Source organism: Triturus cristatus, chromosome 2_2, assembly GCF_964204655.1.
Source record: "Triturus cristatus chromosome 2_2, aTriCri1.1, whole genome shotgun sequence".
Lineage (NCBI taxonomy): Eukaryota > Metazoa > Chordata > Amphibia > Caudata > Salamandridae > Triturus > Triturus cristatus.
This window is the reverse complement of record NC_140582.1, coordinates 589,476,904-589,496,594: the sequence shown is the minus strand read 5'-3', so window position 1 is coordinate 589,496,594 and position 19,691 is coordinate 589,476,904. Positions and strand designations below refer to the sequence as shown.

General features: G+C 40.9%; 1 protein-coding gene and 1 pseudogene across 2 annotated transcripts in view; one reads left to right on the top strand and one right to left on the bottom strand.

The window, feature by feature from the left end:
• The window catches only part of FSTL5 (follistatin like 5), a 2,810,134-nt gene that overhangs the window by 1,799,823 nt on the left and 990,620 nt on the right, over nt 1-19,691 (top strand). The window lies entirely within an intron of this gene.
• LOC146862560 (NF-kappa-B inhibitor beta-like) lies at nt 10,264-11,067 on the bottom strand (annotated as a pseudogene).

Genomic DNA, 19,691 nt, shown 5'->3' with positions numbered 1-19,691 from the left:
GTGTCTTTATGAAAAATAAATATTTGTAATATATGTATAGTTAAAGATACAGTATTAGCATCAACAGAGGATTGCGGTCGCGTGAGTTATAGTTGCCTGCACTAACTATAACGGGGGAATTTCATTGGTTTTTTACGAGTGAAATGTCCAGCTAACTATAACATGTGTGAAACCTATGGTTTTTTCAGTGAATATATATATGTATATATATGTATGTATGTATGTATGTATGTATGTATGTATGTATGTATATATATATATATATATATATATATATATATATATATATATATATATATCCATGCAGATGGAGCCTCCAGGGCCATATAAGTTTCGAGGAGGGGGGCCCAATGCCCCCCTTTCAAAACAAAAATGCCCTGGGGATGGGGTCCCCTGGGCCATAATAGGCTTGAGGAAGAGGACCACATGGCCCCCTACTCTTTAAAATATATATGGCACTGGGGAATGGGGCCTCCAGGGACATAGAATGCTCTAGGAGGTGGGCCATGTGACCTCTCTCCCCTTTAAAATAAAAAAACGGCCCTGGGGGATGGGTCTCCAGGGAGTAAAGAGGTTGAGGGATGGAGCCACATGGCCCTCTCCCCTTTAAAATATATATGACCCTGGGGTAGGGTTCCCATAGTAATAATAGGCTGATGGAGGGGGCTAAGCAGCCCCCTCCTATTTTAATATAAGTATATATGCCCCAGGGGGATGGTGACCCCAGGGCCTTAATAGGCTTGGGAAGGTGGGTCACGTAGACCTCCTCCCCTTTAAAATAAAAGAACTGGCATCATTGGCGTGGATTTCCCCTGTATTTCTGCCATTGCCTCCTGTTATTTTGCTGTGTGTTGGACTTCGTTTTGCTGGTCTAGATGCTTTGGGCACTTTGCCACTGCTGTTCAGTGCCAAAGTGCAAGTACTCCCTCTGTAAATTGTTGGTATGAATTGGTAATTCCATGATTGGCATATTTGATTTACTAGTCAGTACCTAGTACAGTGTACTGTATGTACCCAGGGCCTGTAAATCAAATGCTGCTAATGGGCCTGCAGCACTGATTGTACCACCCACATAAGCAGCCTGAAAATGTAACTCAGGCCTGCCATTGCAGAGCCAGTGTGCAGTCTAGTACTGCCATGTAGACCTGGCAAGTGCACCCACTTGCCAGGCCCTAACCTTTCCTTTTCTTACATGTTACTCACCTCTAAGGTAGGCCCAAGATAGCCCTGTGGGCAGGGTGCACTGCATGTGAAAGGTAGGACATACCCTGATGTGTTAGGCATGTCCTGATAGTGAAATTCTGCCAAATTTGTTTTTCACTATTGGATAGAATGGGGAATATGCTTATAACATCTTATAAACATAACTACCCCTGGGGACAAGGTAGGAAAGTACATTTTAGTATGCCTGAACTCAGAATGTTAAAATGCATCTTTTAGTTAGGGTGATTTTTACATATTGTGTTTTAAAATGCCACTTTTAGAAAGTAGATATTTTCTTGCTTAGCCATCCAGTGTGCCTCTCCTAGGATGTGTATTGACTGTCTGGCTTTTGAGTGAGAGGGGCTGGGGATGTAACTCCAGAGAATCGGGATGAGTCCGGACTGGACTGAATAGACCTGAGCTGCATTTATAGTAGGGGGATGAGATTTCCCTTCACCCGAATGGGCCTAGTCTGCCTTCCACAATGCTGTCTCCACCTACTGTCAGGAAGCTGCAGCAGAGAGGACACAACTGGTTTTGACTGAGCACAGGGCCTCTCTGCCACCAGAGAACAAAGGATTTTGATGTATAAATATTAGGGACCAGACCCCGGAACTTTAGATAACTTCTGGAAATCAAGAGGAATGTTTGCCAAGGAGAAGAGCTGGAGAAACTGATGAAGGAATACTGCCCCAGTGCTGCTTGCTGTCTGGAGTAGGCCTGCGGTGGCTACTTGCTGCCAAGGAAAGGAAAAAGGGCTTTGCTGTTTGCTGTGTCCCCTGCTTGAGGAAGGACTTGAACCTGAGCATGCATCCTGTTCTGAAGTCTCAGGGTTAAACAGACTTCACCACCAGCTCCCTTGAACTTACTTGCTGAGAGTTCTGACCTGCTAAGAGGTTCCTGCTGTTGTTTTGGACCTCTGGAGGCTGTTTGCCAGTGGGAGCTGAAAAAGTAACGCAACTTCGAGAAGTGTGACACGTACGCACCTGTTGCCGAAGCATCGCCGAAGAAATCGTCCCAACGCGTGCCCGCAGCTCGAAAAATCGATGCATGCTGCATCGAGTGCACCGATCTCCGAACTCTGCGATTACCACACCGATTCCCATGTAAGCTCTGCTGTGCGTCTGCAAAAACCCACGCATCGTCCCAGATCATCACATCTGATCGAGGTGCCAAGTCTGTCGCATCGTGGGGTGATACAGTAAGAAACCGACGCATCACCTTCCCATGCAATAAGAAACAATGCATCACCTCCTCTCCGGTGAGGAACCGACGCATCACTTTCCCTGCGACCCTTTTTGTTTGTGTGCGCGACGCATCCATGGTACTTTGTGTGAAAAATGTTGCATCTGCAATTTGCTTTGAACTGAACTATTTCTACCATTTGAAAGTCATATTTGCACTACAGTATTGTGGATTTTTGTCATTTTGGTCTTGTTTGGTTTAGATAAAGATTACTTATTTTCCTAAACAGGTGTGGTGTCCATTTGTGGTGTTTTCAATGTATTACTGTATGTGTCCACAAATGCTTTAGACAGTGCCTCTAAGATAAGCCTTTCTGCTTGTGCCAAGCTACCTAGGGGGGAGCAGGGGTTATTTTAGAAGTGTATACCCCTTACCCCGACTAGAAGCAAGAGTCCCTATTTGGACAAAGGTCCTTACCTCTGCCAACTAGAGACCCCCATTCCTAACAATATATAGTTGTGATGTCACTGACCATGTCATGAGTGATATAATATGTGATGTCATCAGCAGTGAATTGCGGGGGCGCTAGTTATAGTTAGCTCAACTAACTATAACAACCGAATTTTTCTGGTTTTGTATGAGTGAAATGTCCAACTAACTAAAATGTCCCTGAAACCTGTGTTTTTTCAGTGAATTTCAAAGGTTTTTTAAATGCTAATTACTAACTATGACGTCCCTGGAACCTATCATTTTTTCAGTGAATTTCAAATGTTTTTAAATGCTAATTTCTAACTATAACTTCCCTGAAATCTATGGTTTTTACTGTGAATTTCAAAGGTTTTGTAAATGCTAATTTCTAAGTATGATGTCTCTGAAATCTATGGTTTTTTCAGTGAATTTCAAAGGTTTTAAAAATATATATTTATTAGAAGATGTTTGTAACTAGCAAGAGAAGTGCAGAAAGAAGCAACAGAGGTGCTGAAAGAGGTAAGAGAAGTGCAGAGAGTGTCAAGAGAAGGACAGAAAGAAGCAACAGAGGTACAGAAAGAGGCAAAAGAGGTATAGAAACAGGCAGGAAAGGTACAGAAAGAGGGAACATGGATACAGAAAGAGGCAGGAGAGGTGCAGAAAGAGGGTAGAGAGGTGCAGAAAGAGGCAAGAGAATTACTGAAAGAAGCAAGAGGTGTAGAAAGAAGCAAGAGAAGTGCAGAAAGAGGCAAGTGAGGTGCAAAAAGAAACAAGAGAGGTATATAAAATGGTAAGAGAACTGCAGGAAGTAGCAAGAGGGATGCAAAAAAGGAAGAAGGGTGCAGAAAGAAGCAAGAGAGGTGCAAAAACAAGCAAGAGATGTGCATAAAGAGGCAAGAGATTTGAAAAAAGCAACAGGGGTGTAGAAAAGAAGCAAGAGAAATGCAGAAAGAGGCAAGTGAGGTGCAGAAAGAAGCAAGTGAGGTGCAGAAAGAAGCAAGAGAGGTACATAAAATGGCAAGAGACCTGCAGGAAGAGGCAAGAGGGATGCAAAAAAGGGAAGAAGGGCGCAGAAAGAAGCAAGAGAGGTGCAGAAAGAAGCAAGAGAAGTGCAGATAGAGGGAAGACGAGTTCAGAAAGAGTCAACAAGGGTGCAGAGAGAGGCAAGAGGGTGCAGAAAGAGGCAACAGAAGTGCAGAAAGAGGAAAGAGAGGTGAAGAAACAGGCAGGAGAGGTACTGAAAGAGGGAACAGGGATACAGAAAGAGGCAAAAAAGGTGCAGAAAGAGGGAAGACGGGTGCAGAAAGAGGGAACAGGGATACAGAAAAAGGTAAAAAAGGTGCAGAAAGAGACAACAGTGGTGCAGAAAGAGGCACCCCCTAGACAATCACCCCCAAACTTTCAACATAGGAGCTCATATGAACAAAGAATTAGTTTGAAAAATGTCATCAAGATTTATCAAACAACGCCAAAGTTATAAGCAAAACAAAAAATGCTCTTCCTATGGAAACTTGGTCCTAACTATAACTATCTACTGGCGGTCGCCAGTAGGTAATATATATATATGCATATATATATATATATATATATATATATATATATATATATATATATATATATGATTGAGTCCACATTGCCAAAGCTTTAGGATGCACTCTCCATCGTCAAAATAAGGCAACAACACCATCTGCAATTCCCTGGACAAATAAATTGCCTACGCGTTTCAGACATAGATCGTCCTTTTTCACTGGCAGAGCAACTTAAAATGAAAGGCACAGAATGCTGCTAAGTAAAACAAATACCTTTTATTGGCCACAGGTGGAGCCTCGTAAGCAAAATAGAATGGCATTATGGGAAAAGCATTTCTGTAATTAGCCTCATAGTTCGTATTAAACAGTAAAGTCACTCCAAATATATTTTTCATCAATTCAGCCATTAGTGGGCGGTCCAAGAGAAAGCAGACAGCGTTGCAAGCAATACCATGCCAACACGATAGAACGGACTGACTCCAAAAATCCAGAGCCACCGGCCCGCTACTCCTGCGGTGGTGCAAACCCCACGGCAAGGCTGCCGTGCATTTATGATTGAGTCCACATTGCCAAAGCTTTAGGATGCACTCTCCATCGTCAAAATAAGGCAACAACATGATCTGCAATTCCCTGGACAAATAAATTGCCTACGCGTTTCAGACATAGATCGTCCTTTTTCACTGGCAGAGCAACTTAAAATGAAAGGCACAGAATGCTGCTAAGTAAAACAAATACCTTTTATTGGCCACAGGTGGAGCCTTGTAAGCAAAATAGAATGGCATTATGGGAACAGCATTTCTGTAATTAGCCTCATAGTTCGTATTAAACAGTAAAGTCACTCCAAATATATTTTTAATCAATTCAGCCATTAGTGGGCGGTCCAAGAGAAAGCAGACAGCGTTGCAAGCAATACCATGCCAACACGATAGAACGGACTGACTCCAAAATTCCAGAGCCACCGGTCCGCTACTCCTGCGGTGGTGCAAACCCCACGGCAAGGCTGCCGTGCATTTATGATTGAGTCCACATTGCCAAAGCTTTAAGATGCACTCTCCATCGTCAAAATAAGGCAACAACACCATCTGCAATTCCCTGGACAAATAAATTGCCTACGCGTTTCAGACATAGATCGTCCTTTTTCACTGGCAGAGCAACTTAAAATGAAAGGCACAGAATGCTGCTAAGTAAAACAAATACCTTTTATTGGCCACAGGTGGAGCCTCGTAAGCAAAATAGAATGGCAATATGGGAACAGCAGTTCTGTAATTAGCCTCATAGTTCGTATTAAACAGTAAAGTCACTCCAAATATATTTTTCATCAATTCAGCCATTAGTGGGCGGTCCAAGAGAAAGCAGACAGCGTTGCAAGCAATACCATGCCAACACGATAGAACGGACTGACTCCAAAAATCCAGAGCCACCGGCCCGCTACTCCTGCGGTGGTGCAAATCCCCACGGCAAGGCTGCCGTGCATTTATGATTGAGTCCACATTGCCAAAGCTTTAGGATGCACTCTCCATCGTCAAAATAAGGCAACAACACCATCTGCAATTCCTTGGACAAATAAATTGCCTACGCGTTTCAGACATAGATCGTCCTTTTTCACTGGCAGAGCAACTTAAAATGAAAGGCACAGAATGCTGCTAAGTAAAACAAATACCTTTTATTGGCCACAGGTGGAGCCTCGTAAGCAAAATAGAATGGCATTATGGGAACAGCAGTTCTGTAATTAGCCTCATAGTTCGTATTAAACAGTAAAGTCACTCCAAATATATTTTTCATCAATTCAGCCATTAGTGGGCGGTCTGCTGTCTGCTTTCTCTTCGACCGCCCCATCGGAGCTGCCACACTCGATTGTGTGTTCTTGCTTTTGCCCAGGGAGGGCGTGAGTTAGATTAACCTCCCCCATCTCTACTTATGTGATTAGAGTATGTCACAAGTCATCACATGTAAAGAAATCAGACACAGACCTTTAGGAAGGGTTGCGGAATCCCACACAGTATATAGATTTGACATATTTTGGATATTCCAGGGTCTCTCTTGTAACACTACCCAACTTTACAACTATGCACCCTCGATGGGTGCCACACCAACAATTCCAGTAGGCACATTCTTTGGAACTAGCTACACAACACTAAATCTGGATTATTTTAGCAGGCTCTTCTTTTCCTATCTTTATTTTAGAAGCATTTCCATGAAGTGTAGGAAGCTGGTCTGTATATACTATACCAAAGTAAGGTACAGAGTGCACAGAGTCCAGGGAGGCCCCAGATGCTAAATTAGGTAAGTATTAACAGCTCTGTTTGTGGTAGTGTGGGCGAGCACTTAGGCTTATCCAGAGGGTGTATTAAGCATTCATTGTATTCACTCACTCAAGAACTGATTACACACCTTCAGACAGAGAATCCAGACTAATTGGCTAAGTATAAAAACGGTATACTTGTATTTTATTTCTAGAACCACACAGGACTTGGTACAGGTAGGTAAAATGTACTTTCAATTGTAAACCTTAACACAAAAATGCAATTGAGAATGGACTTGCAATTGTTCCAGTTCGGCATTGGCTTAAAAAAAGCAGTTAAAATCACACAGCAATTACTTTTAGAATACTTTTTGATTACTTTTAGATTACATTGACTACTTGGGGTGTTATGCCTAGATACCACACCGAGGGATCTCACAATACAAGGTAAGTAAGACTTTTTAGACTTTGCTGTTTAGTTATCTCTTCCCAATACAAACATCAGTTTGACACTTGGAACATTGTAGGACAAAAATCTCATAACATGGGTTCCTATCGGAGAAAAATGGTTATCGGTTTCACAGGTAAGCAAACGTCTCTCGAGCGGGAGCTTTGGGAGTAAGGACCAAGGTTCTCCAAGGTATATGTTGGCACTCAAGTTGCAACACCAGCAGCACTGGGGTGGCTGGGTGCAGAGTGCAGGACTCCAGTGTTTGCCAATGAGGCTAAGGGGGCCTTTGGATAATGGCTGCTTGCGAGCAGGCCATTCGGCTGTGGGAGCAAAACTCCTGGAGTTAGGATCAGCACTGCAGAGGCCACCCATCAGCACAGAAGCTGCACCAACAGTGGCACAGAGGCAGCCGGGTGCAGTGTGCCAAGAGGACGTCACAGACTCTGTGCTTTTCAATGGAGACCTTTGGTTCGGCAAAGTTGCTGCAGGCTGGGAGACTTCCTGAAGATGGCCATCAGCTGGAGAGGTAAGTTGGATTCCTAGGAGATGCCTGGACGCCATTGGTTGGGCCACCCAAGGCCATGGGGCATCAGGTGCAGGGGTGTCTTTTGACTTCAGGTCTTCTTATCAGCTCAGATCACGGTCGGGGGGGCTCTTCAGGATGAGGCTGCAGCTATCATCTTGAAGCTTGAGGGAGGTCGGGATCCCCAGATCCCAGGTCAGGATTGCTGGGGAGACGTCCTCATGGTGGGCTACTTGAACTTGGACCGTGGGCATCGGATGCAGAGTTGTTCAGAATCACGGAGATACTGGGATCCGGATTCTGTGGGTGAGTCTTTGCTTGACCAGATCCGGTGCTCACAGGAGAGAGTCTGTAAGATAGTTGCAGGGATCTGGGGGGCTGCTGGACATGCAGGGCTCTTTGCTGTACACAGGTCGGAGACTGGACAGGCCGGTAGGGCTGGGGGTCAAAGCAGTAGATGTGCTCTTCTTCCTGGGTCAGCACAGCTCTTCGGTCCTTTATCTTTGTTCCCTGAATTTGAGGAGGAAAGGTTCAGACTCACCCCTAATACTAAATTGGGTGTGCAGGTCGGGACCTATGGGTCCCTTCCTTGGGGTGGGTACACCCCCTAGTATCCCACCCTCCAGTGGGAGGGGGGTATGAGCCTCTTCCTAATTGGTTGCTTCCCCTCATCTTCAAGATGGAGGGGACTGAGATGTGTGCTTCAACTCACCTACCCCACCTGAGGATGTCACATTGGCAAAGGTCGGCATACCTCTCCTCCTAGCTTGGCTTTGCTACCAATCATTCCATCCCAAGTGGGGGCCAGAACAGGTGGGGGACAGTTGCTGGGGGCAGCAAAAGGCAGTGACAGCTCACACAGGTGTCAGGCCTGTGTAACTTCCCCTTCGTGGACCCAGCCCATCCTAGAGGAGAAGGCACGACACCTCTGCTAAGGATGAGTTTTGTTTCTGGACCCAACGAGCGGAGGCTCTCTACCCAGGGGTCCAGAAACCTGTCTGGTAGTGGAAAATGGCAGGCCCCCATTCAGTAATCACACCAGGGCTGGTTATTTTTCAGGGTGCATCGTCTAAGATGCCGTCGGAGTGCATTGTACATTAAATCTCACACTGGCATCATTCGTGGGTTTAATGTGTTGAGAGGTTTGCTACCAAATTTCCCGGATTTTAGTAAAGCTATTATGGAGCTGTGGAATTCATAATGACCAACTCCCAGACCATATACTCTTCATGGCTTTACTACACATAATGTGTAAGAATGGACCTAGACACTGTAGGGATACAGGGCTCAGGCCACTGTACCCTCACCTGACAGCTCGTGCACCTTGCTAGAGAGTTTGCTTACCTAGGCATCGGGTTGTAGGCATGGCACAGAGGGATGTGTGCCATGTTGACTCTTCACTTTTACCCGCACCAAAACACGCAGACTGTAATGGCACTGTGTGGGTGTTAAGGTACAGGGCTTCTAATGGTGGCACAATAGGTGCAGTAGCCCTTAGAGGCCTTTCCTGCTCACAGTGCCCATGGTGCCCATGGTACCTTTTGTAAGGGGCTTAATTATGGCCAGGGATGTGCCAATTGTGGGTACAGAAGTACATTTTTGGGAAATAACACAGGCCCTGGGAACCTGATTTGCATTAACCCACAGCACACCAAGTCAAAAAAAGCATCATGTTTCAGGCAAAAAGTGGGAGGTAACCATGCAAAAAGGGGCACTTTCCTGCATAAAGTCCATGAGCACATTCTTTTGGCCAGTTACCTTGTGCAATACTGGCAGCTGCAGTTATTCTGGGAACTTCTAATGTCGGTGCCAGGATAACACCTTCAAGTGTCCGGGTTCACATCCTCTGTCAATATCACAACATGCTTTTGTACTACTGCTTCTTATAGAGGATTATGAATCACATGACAATTATTCTGTAGCCCGAAGACTTCATGACCCAGTATCTCTGTCATCAAAGTGCTCACACCATTGTTGGAACAGTGAGCAAGCAAGTGCCTTTAGCTTCTACATCTATCATCCTAATATCTGTTTGCCACAGTTGGCCTTAAGTAGAGTAGAACTGCCCTTCAAAGATAAAATACGTAATCCTCTAATCTACTTCAGAGCAAACTACTGCATCACTCAAGTCTATGGAGAAGGTTTGGTATGTAAGCAGCCAGCAGTAGGCACTGATATTACTTGGCATTTTCATAAAGAAAGTATAAAGACAGATAGCTCTCAATGACACCACCTGAACATGTGTGAGCGGCACTTTGATCTAACAGGGTAATGGTCTCCTTAAGTGTTCTTCTCTGTAGAATGGGAATGGAAACATTCCAAGAGATGGGAATTTGAGATTAATTTGCAAATTAGTCTGTAAGGAATTGCTGCCAGTCAACTGTTTCCATGAACAAAGGTACCTTGTACTGAGGCCATTTGTAAATTGTATTCAAATGACATGGGATGCTTACTTTGACAACCAAACATTTCAGTCAACTATTGCTGAATCCTTGTTGCTGCAAAGGATTCCTTCTCTCATTCCACACCTGTTCTCGGGTCTGAGTGGCACATTCAATCTGACAGTGTGTATGGGGAGAGAGTGACCAGCACAGATTAGTGAACTCATACCTTCATCACTCTTGCTCCTGCCTGACAGTTAATGCTAAGCTCAGTTCTTATGCTACAGACTGTTGAAAATAAAGTTGTCATAGGTTGCATCCTGCTCCTCCACATCACTACTCATATCCAAACACCCATCAGAGTACCACTCTCTGGATCCAAAATGCCTCAGCAGCTGATGAATGCTCTGGTCCTTTCGGTACTTGCCACCATACAAAGGAGTCTAGCCAACATACACCTACCGAAGCTTGTAACAGACAGTTCACTATTTCAGGGCTCTGAAATTCCAATGCCCAATTGAGGGATCTTCTACAATAGCTCAGTTCCTGTTTGCCCAGTTCAGACCCTATATTGAGAAATAGTTTCACCATCGCCTTGTCTTTGTGGATATCTACAAAGTGCCACGCAGAAAAAATGTCACAGATGGTGCAGTCCAACAGTTTCTGAATTTCATTAAGATTGCCACCGAAAGGCAAGAAGACCTCTTTAGCACAGTATTGTCTCCCTTATTTGTAGGCCAAGTGCATAACTGCACAGCCTGCCTTTTCTGGAATACATGACAGAATCTGCCTGATGTTGAATCCAGGAAGTCCAGGGATGACAGCAATGCGAAGAACGGTCTGTTCAAAATCATTTTGCAGGTTAGACAATTCTGGTCACCCCAAGTACTGCCGAACAGCACCTAGCAAGGCTTCATGCTCATGAGTAACATACAGGTGAAGGCCTGTGTCTCTTTCCTCTTAAAGATATCAACAGACTCCACTAGCCCAGGGCTTAGGTCGGCATGTTGCTCCAGGTAGAAGTCCTGTACTAGATTACTCAGTTTCCTGATCCATATCCTGAGTTTCCTAAGCCACAGCCTCATCCTGCAATGACTTACCGAAGCCAGAGTCAAAGCGTTAAAGCTCGTCTTCTTCTAACACCTTGCGGGTCTGTTCATCAATCCAAGGGTTTAGGTATATTTTCCAAGGGGATCCCCACCCTTTTCCAAAAGATCAGAAGACGGACACAGAAATTCTTTCTTCCAGTCATCAGAGACCAAGTAACACCCAAGGGGATCCTGGGACTGGGGAAGGCTCAACAGCTGCGGCACCAACAAGAAACCAAGGCTGCTGTTGTAATAGTCTTAATCAAGGTGTTAACCTGACCTGACAACACTAAGCAGCTTTGCTGTTTGGCTACCTGTGCTGTATTGAGCTGTACTCTGTAATTATGAGGTGCACACATTGAAATAGTTACATTTGGCATAATGAGTCTCTCTCTACACCACATTGTGAAGTTTGCACTATTAAAAATTCAAAAGTTTCTATCATTAATGATATCTTATAACTTTTTGAATTGTTTACACTTTTGTATATTAATATTTTGTATCTGTAGTTTTCCTGTTCTGTGGTTCAATTCATTATGGAGATATCTTTTTATCTTACATAAATGACTTCATGGAATGTAAAGTGTTTTAATAAACCTCTTAAAAGGTAGGGAGTTTTATCCAACCGCTCACGTCGTGAAGTTCATGTCGCTTTACTCCACAATACTAATCTTAGACTAGAAACATTAGAATGGAATGGTAATGCTACTTTATAAATCATTACATATTGATATTTTGTCTCAGGAGAATGGTTCTAAAGACAGATGGTTATTTCTGGAATTAATGATTATTGTTGTTCACTATATATTGAATGTTTACGATCCTATTCAGTTTGATGTCACTTACTCATATATTAATACAAATGTAATTAATATCCTGGTTACAGCAAGGGAATGTAATCAGGCTTTACATATTCTTGCTGATAAAATATTCATTTTAAAAATGTTGTTGATATGAACATGGCCTTTAAAAGAAGGTAAAACAAAAAGGGCTCTTTCTGATTCTTGGGACGTAAGTCACTTAGGGCCAGAAGTACTTAGCTCTTTTGCGATTCTGTGTTCGGTAATTGCAAACAGCTATGTACAAATGTGTGTTGGACACATTAAGTGATTCCCAGTGGGTCACAAATAGTCCTACCTCATGAATATTCATGAGGTAGGTCTTGGTTTGTGACTTATTGGAAATCACAACAATCACAGGGATGGTGGCCTGCTGGAGTAACCAGACTACTATGTCTGTGCTTGCTTTTAGATAAAGCAATGTTGTTGTTTTTTTTGGTTTTTTTTTATAAATGAAGCCTGATTTCCTTAAAGGAAAACGGGATGTGTTCCAAAATGAAAAATGAAAAGTTTTCTTTACAGTTTTTTAAGAGTAGGCTATGGCCCGTGGGAGAGTGGCCTGCTCTTAAAAAACGTTTTTACAAACATTCACTAAGAGTAAGGGGTTCCTTTGGGACCCCTTCTAGTTTGTGAATAGGGTACCTCTTATGTGAAGTAAGCAGTAAAATGAGAATGATTTGCTACCGTATTTTGGTAAAAGAAACATTTATACATACTATTGCAATTTGGAATTAGGAAGGGAAACCTTTAACACGCCCGTCATAATACTGAATCACAAACCCATTGTGCGATTTGATAACAGGTTACCAAATAGCAAAATAGTGCTTTGTACATTAAAAAAGGCTTTTTTTGCAGTCTCGAATGGGAATCGGGCCGTTTGCACCCTAATAAAAACCTTTGGACACCTGGCCCAAAGAGACACAGGCATTTTCATTTTATACTATAGTACATGATTCTCAATCGAGAATGGATTATAATTTTCCAGAAATATTGTACTGCTAACCTATTGTACTCTTAGATATGATCCATATTGGCATGCAACCCTATTCTACCATAATCTGGCACTGATATTCTACTTCTAGAAATCAGGAACAATAGAAGATTTTTTGATGTATCAGTATTTAATCATTTTCAGTTTAAATTGAATTATCAGCCATTTCTCTTTAATCTTGTAACCCTTAAAAGTCCATCTGACATTTCTTTTCAGAGCAATTGGGATACATAGAAAGCTCCGTCTAGACACCTAATTATAGTTTATGTTTCAGCATAGGGTACATTATCTGCAGAAAAATCTAAAGGTGTACTGGAGAACATTTAAAGATTAAAGCATATATAAAGCATATCAAAGAAACAGGATGATTAATAATATCTATTTTTGACCCTGGATATTTGACTCAGCTCCTAAACCAAGGAGCTTGGCTAACTATCGATCTTGATTTATGCAAACAAGCAAGTAGTTGTCTTAAGTGTGTTTTGACAAGAGTCTGGTCCAGGGACAAAAAATAAGCTAACCACAGTAGATGCTTAAACATTATTGAATGGATGCCACAGAGTTGCTAATTACATTCCATTTATAAGTGACAAGAGTACTGCTGCTGTATCTTTTCCTTGACATTACTGTATGGCATTTTCCAACAGAAACACTGCCAAACAAGTTAGATAAAGTTGCACAGAAAATAGATAATCTTATGAAACACAGTTGCCTGTAGACGACAATCAGCTGACAGAGAGTAATGTAAGGACGTTGTAAGGTAAAATGAGGTAGACTAGGGTACGGGACGCCGAGCTGCCCATGCCGTCTGCACGTTTTCTTCCCCATCCGAGTGACCAAAATGTCGCTCTAGCTGCCATTACTAAATACTTTATTGGCTAATATCGTGGGTGACATTATCAAAGCCAATGAGGCAGGTGACTCCAAAGAGAGTAAAATGTATTTGACAATTGCTTGTTTGCAGGCTTTAATGAGCACTGTGCAGGTGCGACCATTACTTCACAGCCTGCAAATGAGGCGAGGTGCAGACATGCAAAACACTAATGACTTTTGTACAAGAAAGAATCCCTGGGAATCAGGTGGCCAGGGTTTATAGCATGATAACCTGACAGCAGTAGTCATCAATCTGTCAACTAACCCTGCACAGTTTGGTAAGCTGCTTACTGAACTGAATTGTCTTTTTCCCCAAATAACATTTTACTTTCAGCAGTAAAATAAAACCCCCCTTTTAAAAACAACAGTTATAATTTGTATACTCACCACATGGTGAGCGTGTTGATTTAGGAGCCTGCGTGGCGGTCCCAGTGGCACCAATTAGGCAGGTTTCCTTAGAGAACTTATCCACTTGTAGGGATCTTTCACCTGATGCCAAGATGTGTCAAATTGCATCATTATGATAAAATAAAGAATACAAACGATAATGTTTGTTCAAAAACAACATCCAAACATGACCTAGTTTTAAAGGAAGCCAAATATGAAAAAAAACATGTGAATGTTTTGTTTGATTTGTAGAGCTTTCCTTATTTCTCGGCTAGGGCTGACAGGGCAACGTTCATTTGAAGGTCATTCAGAGATTAAGATCAAAAGTGATGGGAAATTTAGTGCAAAGTCATACATTATATATTACTCCTAGTATATGGATCACGTGGGTAATTAATAATGACCCAGAAAAGCGTCTTAGAATTGTTCTGGTTGGAATAATAGTTCATCAGCGAGAAATCTTGCCATGTAAATGATATCTAGCTTAATTTGGTTGTCTTCTGTTGTGCCATTTTCATCAAGGACCTTTACAGTATTTATGTGGCAAACGTTAGGTGGAAAGTTATCAAATTTGTTTATTTACTATAGCTAACTGTCTATGAAAATCTGGTAAATGGGCCCTGCAGAGGCAATTCTCAGTCTATGTCATTCAATAAAGCCTAATGAGGTTATTATTCTGGTAAATAGCAATCAATATGTTCATTAAAAGTTTTCTTCTTGGCTTTATCACATTTTTAGCAAATATGTTTTCCTAGAAAGGAACTTGGTGTTTTTACTTTATTTAGCTACTGCCTGCTCCTGTTCACTTGTGAAATGTGTACCAATTATTCCTGTCTCATTGTCCTGGGTCTCAGGCAAACTGCATTTGATCTTGTTATGGTTCTGTGTGCAATTAGTTATGAGCAATATTATAAAAGCATCAGTGAAGAATTGTAAAGGTAACAAACTTCTCAAATTCATGAAGTTGGAAACTGCAAATGCTTAACAAAAATGTACACACAATGTTTTAAAACTTCTAATTTATTGTATACTTGTGTGCTGTGTGGTAAACTCTATATTTTAAACGTCCCTTTCCTTATTGACTTTGGGCATTAACTGATCCATCATCTTCATTGCATTACGCCTGACAGTGAACACCAACATTATCCCTCAGTGCAGCATCTTGGTGGGATCAGTCTTCTGGATTTGTGCTTCAAATAGAACACTGTCTGTAGTTTTGACACTGATATATGATGGTAGATATGTCACAGTTTATCTCTAAGAATGCATCTTGTTGTGGTACGTGCAGAAACAACAGCTGTTTGGCAGGATTTATCTACTCATATACTTAAATATAGCAATTTGTAGACGTATTTACTTAATGGTTCCGTTAAGGAATTTATGCAGGAGACTATGGGCGGCATTGGAGGGTTCTGCATGTTTTTATGTACCTTCGGTAAACCATAGATTGCTGGTATTATAGGATTTTCAATATACAAATGTGTGCAGCCCTTGGTAATTAAACAAAGAGCATATATCAAGGATACTACTGATATGGTCCATAAAGTGTAAAACTTACCCTTTAATGCATAGACACAGTGGCTAGTGACGCTCGACATAGAGTCCCTCTATACGAACATCCCTCAGGATGATACAATTCGTATGGTTATGGGCCTCTTGAATAATGAAGAAGGTGACTTGTCATCCCATTCTACCTTTGTAGATGAATACATAGAGATCATATTGAAAAATAACATCTTTTTATTCAAAGAAGACTTTTATAGAAAGATCAAGGGGACCAGCATGGGAACCACATGTGCTCCCAGCCTGGCATGTCTTTATGTGTCCTCTTTTGAGGAAATTCATATATTTAACAAACTTTCCCCTTTCTTTGAAAATATAAGCTACTGGTCACGATTTATAGATGACGTTGTTTTCATTTGACAAGGCACAAAGGAGGATTTGGACTATTTTATACAGTGGTTAAATCTAGGAGATAATAACCTGAAGTTTACTTCAGCGTACAGCAACAAAACATGTGAATTCGTGGACATTACGATAAAGGACACAGAGGGTATTCTATCAGTGGAACTTTATACCAAACCCACTGACCGAAACACTATGTTGTATTTTGATAGTTACCATCCCTTAAGCCAGAGGAGTAACATTCCCTTAGTTCAATTCCTTAGAATTAGATGAAATTGCACGAATACGAAAGATTTTGAGTTCCATGCTAAAACATTAACTAAAAAATTAATGGATAGAGGATATCCTAAACAGCTGGTTAAAATAGCCTATAAGCGTGCCAAGTACTACAACAGGGATAGTCTGTTTGAACACAGCGTAAAGAATAATGAACAATCTCAACAGATAGTATGTGTCACCAACTTTATGAGCCATAGCAACAAGATAAAAAATCTTATCAACAGAAATTGGCATCTATTGAATAATGATAACTCAATAGATTTGCCAAAACCGCTGTTCTCATTCAGGAGGAATAAGACTATAAGGAATTGCTTAGTACACACATACCCCAATTCTACAAAAAGGAAATCCTGACGAACAATTGACGGCTCAAACCCAACAGGGAATTTTCCCTGCGGTGGTTGTAATAATTGCAATAACATCATAAAAGGAACCAACGTAACATGTAACAAAATTACTCATTACCAAAAAAGCCTAGTCAACTGTCGTACTAAAAATGTTATTTTCCTTGTAATGTGTCCTTGCGACAAAGGCTATATTGGGGAAACATCCAGAGAAATACGGTTAAGATTAAATGAACATAAATCTGCGATTCGTACAAAAGGAAAAAACGCACCTTTAGAAGAACACTGGCTTGAAAAAGAACACAAAATAGAAAACTTGAGGTGGTGCATTATTGAGACAATACAAGTAAACATCAGAGGGGGAGATGTGACAGCAAAAAGATAAAAGAGAAAACAGTTTTACATGTCGAAGTTCAATACATACAAATGTGGACTCAACAGTAAAGAGGAATGGGAACAATTAATTTAACATCCCGTCGGATGGCCAGTTGTGTAGTGGACAATGAGTTATTACCCAAAGATTCATATGGGAGATTAGAGTAGGTTAAATTAGAGAGGTGTATCCAAGAATATACCATAATGAATTATTCAGTAGAGAATTAGTTGACTTACAGATAATCGATCATCTCCGACAAGACTAGGAATGTATTTATCTTTTCAGGTGCAGTGATGGAGGTATTAATGCTTAATAAGTATGGGGCATCATATACATGTATGTTGTGCATATACACATGCACTTTACATTACTGACCAAGAAATTACTTGGGAAACTACACAAGCCAAGACATCAGGTAATCTCTGCAATTGAGTTGCGATAGTGTATTTGGATCATCAAACACAAGCGGTTTGATTGAACCATATATCACTGGCAGAAAGCAAATAGGTCGATCTAAAATAAGTTGTCTAATAACTACTTTTGTTTTGTTTTTTCCATAAGTAAGATTCAGTAATAAAACTGGCTATGAGTTTTGTTATATGGCCGTCACAATTCGACATTGTGGGTGAATAAAATTAGAAACTACTGCAATATCTAGTTTCGTTCACAATGAGGTATTTATAATATGTAAATATAATGATACAATTCTTTGCGGCAACTTTAAAAACAGCGGCTTTATGAGTATCGCCCACAATATTCAATGATACAACATCGGGCAGAACTCCTTAAAAGATGGCCGCTGTACGCTCACATATCAAAGTATCTTACTTCGTAAAGAGCGAAACCGCGAAAAGCCCAGGTGTAACCAATGAGCCTATGACGACACCACAAAGCGACGCTACAGGCGTTTTTTGAAAATCCGTCCGCTCAAGCATTAATGTCGAAGCATTTACGGTAAGCGAACGATACGGACGGAGGCTAGCCTTTACAGATCTCGGGGTAAAGCCCTGTTTAGAACCCAACGGGTCGGGAATTCTGATTATTGTAACCAAGCTTTTATCAAAACCTTAATACAAGAAGGGAGAAGACATAAGGTTACATTGTGCAATGTGTTTGTCTCCATAGTAATCATAGAGTCTTAGATTAAAAACTTTTAAGTTTAATAAACTTTTGCATATAGTTTTCATAATCAAAGAATTAATTTTCCTCATAAACGTGATAATTATAAGTAAAATTCTATGGACATATTTATAAGTCCTGTGGGTTTGCTTGTTTTAATACACAGATTAATGTCTTGGTTTGGCGGCAACAAACACCCCAACAAGAGACACAACCATCAAAGACAGGAGAATTGAAAGTCCCCACTATAGGGTATATCCCTGCCACTGGAATGCTGATACTATTGGATGAATAAATAGCCGTACATATGAGTATGCAATGCTCGAACTCCCATATAAGGGAATAACTACATTTATATTTTTTATAGATTAACGATATATCTTATTACCACCGGGAAATAGCAGAAATTGACTATGGTGCTATACCAAGCTTAATAAAGGTGAGGCTGTGGGTAAATGTATTAATGAATCACAGTTAAAATAATGAATCACAGTTAAAATAATATCAAGATAAAGAACCACCCCACTGAAATGAAAATCTAAATCCTTGTGTTACAGATCACCAGCTAGTCTGAGATAATCATGTAACGTCCGTAGAAAGGGTTACAGAAAAAACTGCAGGTGGGTTCTTGCCCCCGGTTTTCCGATGTTTGTGAATAAAAGCAATTTTTAAATAATACATCTAATGGAGTATAGAAGTCTATACAGTATACATGGTTTCAAATTATAACATCTTCTTATCATACTCCTTAGATTGGCTTGCGATAAACCCATTACTCAGCAGCACCAAGGATAAGAAAAATTGGCGCTACATGATTAAGAATAAGATTTTGTCAAGGTGGGGCTTAATCAAATGTAGTACAGTGGTACTTACTCTGCAATGAATAACAAGGACTTTAGGGGCATAACACTCTTTTAACAAATACCTTTTTAGGCTCCCACAATGTACAGACCATACAGCTATCAAAAATTAAGAAGAAGTTCTGGGGGTCTGGCTATGACTGAGAGTATATACGCTGAATAAGAAAGAACCGCATTGTATCTAAAGGTATTTATTATTGTGATATATTGCTCTTGTAACTAGCCTTCCACATGATATAAGGTAAACAGGATTTAAAGGCTGGATTTGTCTCGTAATTTAAAATATAAAGACCAGCCACCTCGTATAGCTAATTGAATACGGCCTGGACAAATTATGAAGTTACATAGCCAAAATTAATCTTAATGCTTCTAAAATTGATTATAAGCCCCTTTGAATCTCCGTGAATCTAAATATTTACCCAAACCATCAAAAAAATATTTGTTCCATGACGCTAAAAAAGTATAGTTTGTAAACAGGGAATGTTTTTATAAAATTATATTTTTATTAGTTCTCAAACGCAAGTTTTTATATTGTTTGTCTAGATTGTTTTTAATGAATGTAGTATTGTCCTGAAGAAGGTGACGGAACACCTATACACCAAAACACTGCGTCAACAGTTTGTTCTCTTGCTATTGTTTAAAAAAAAA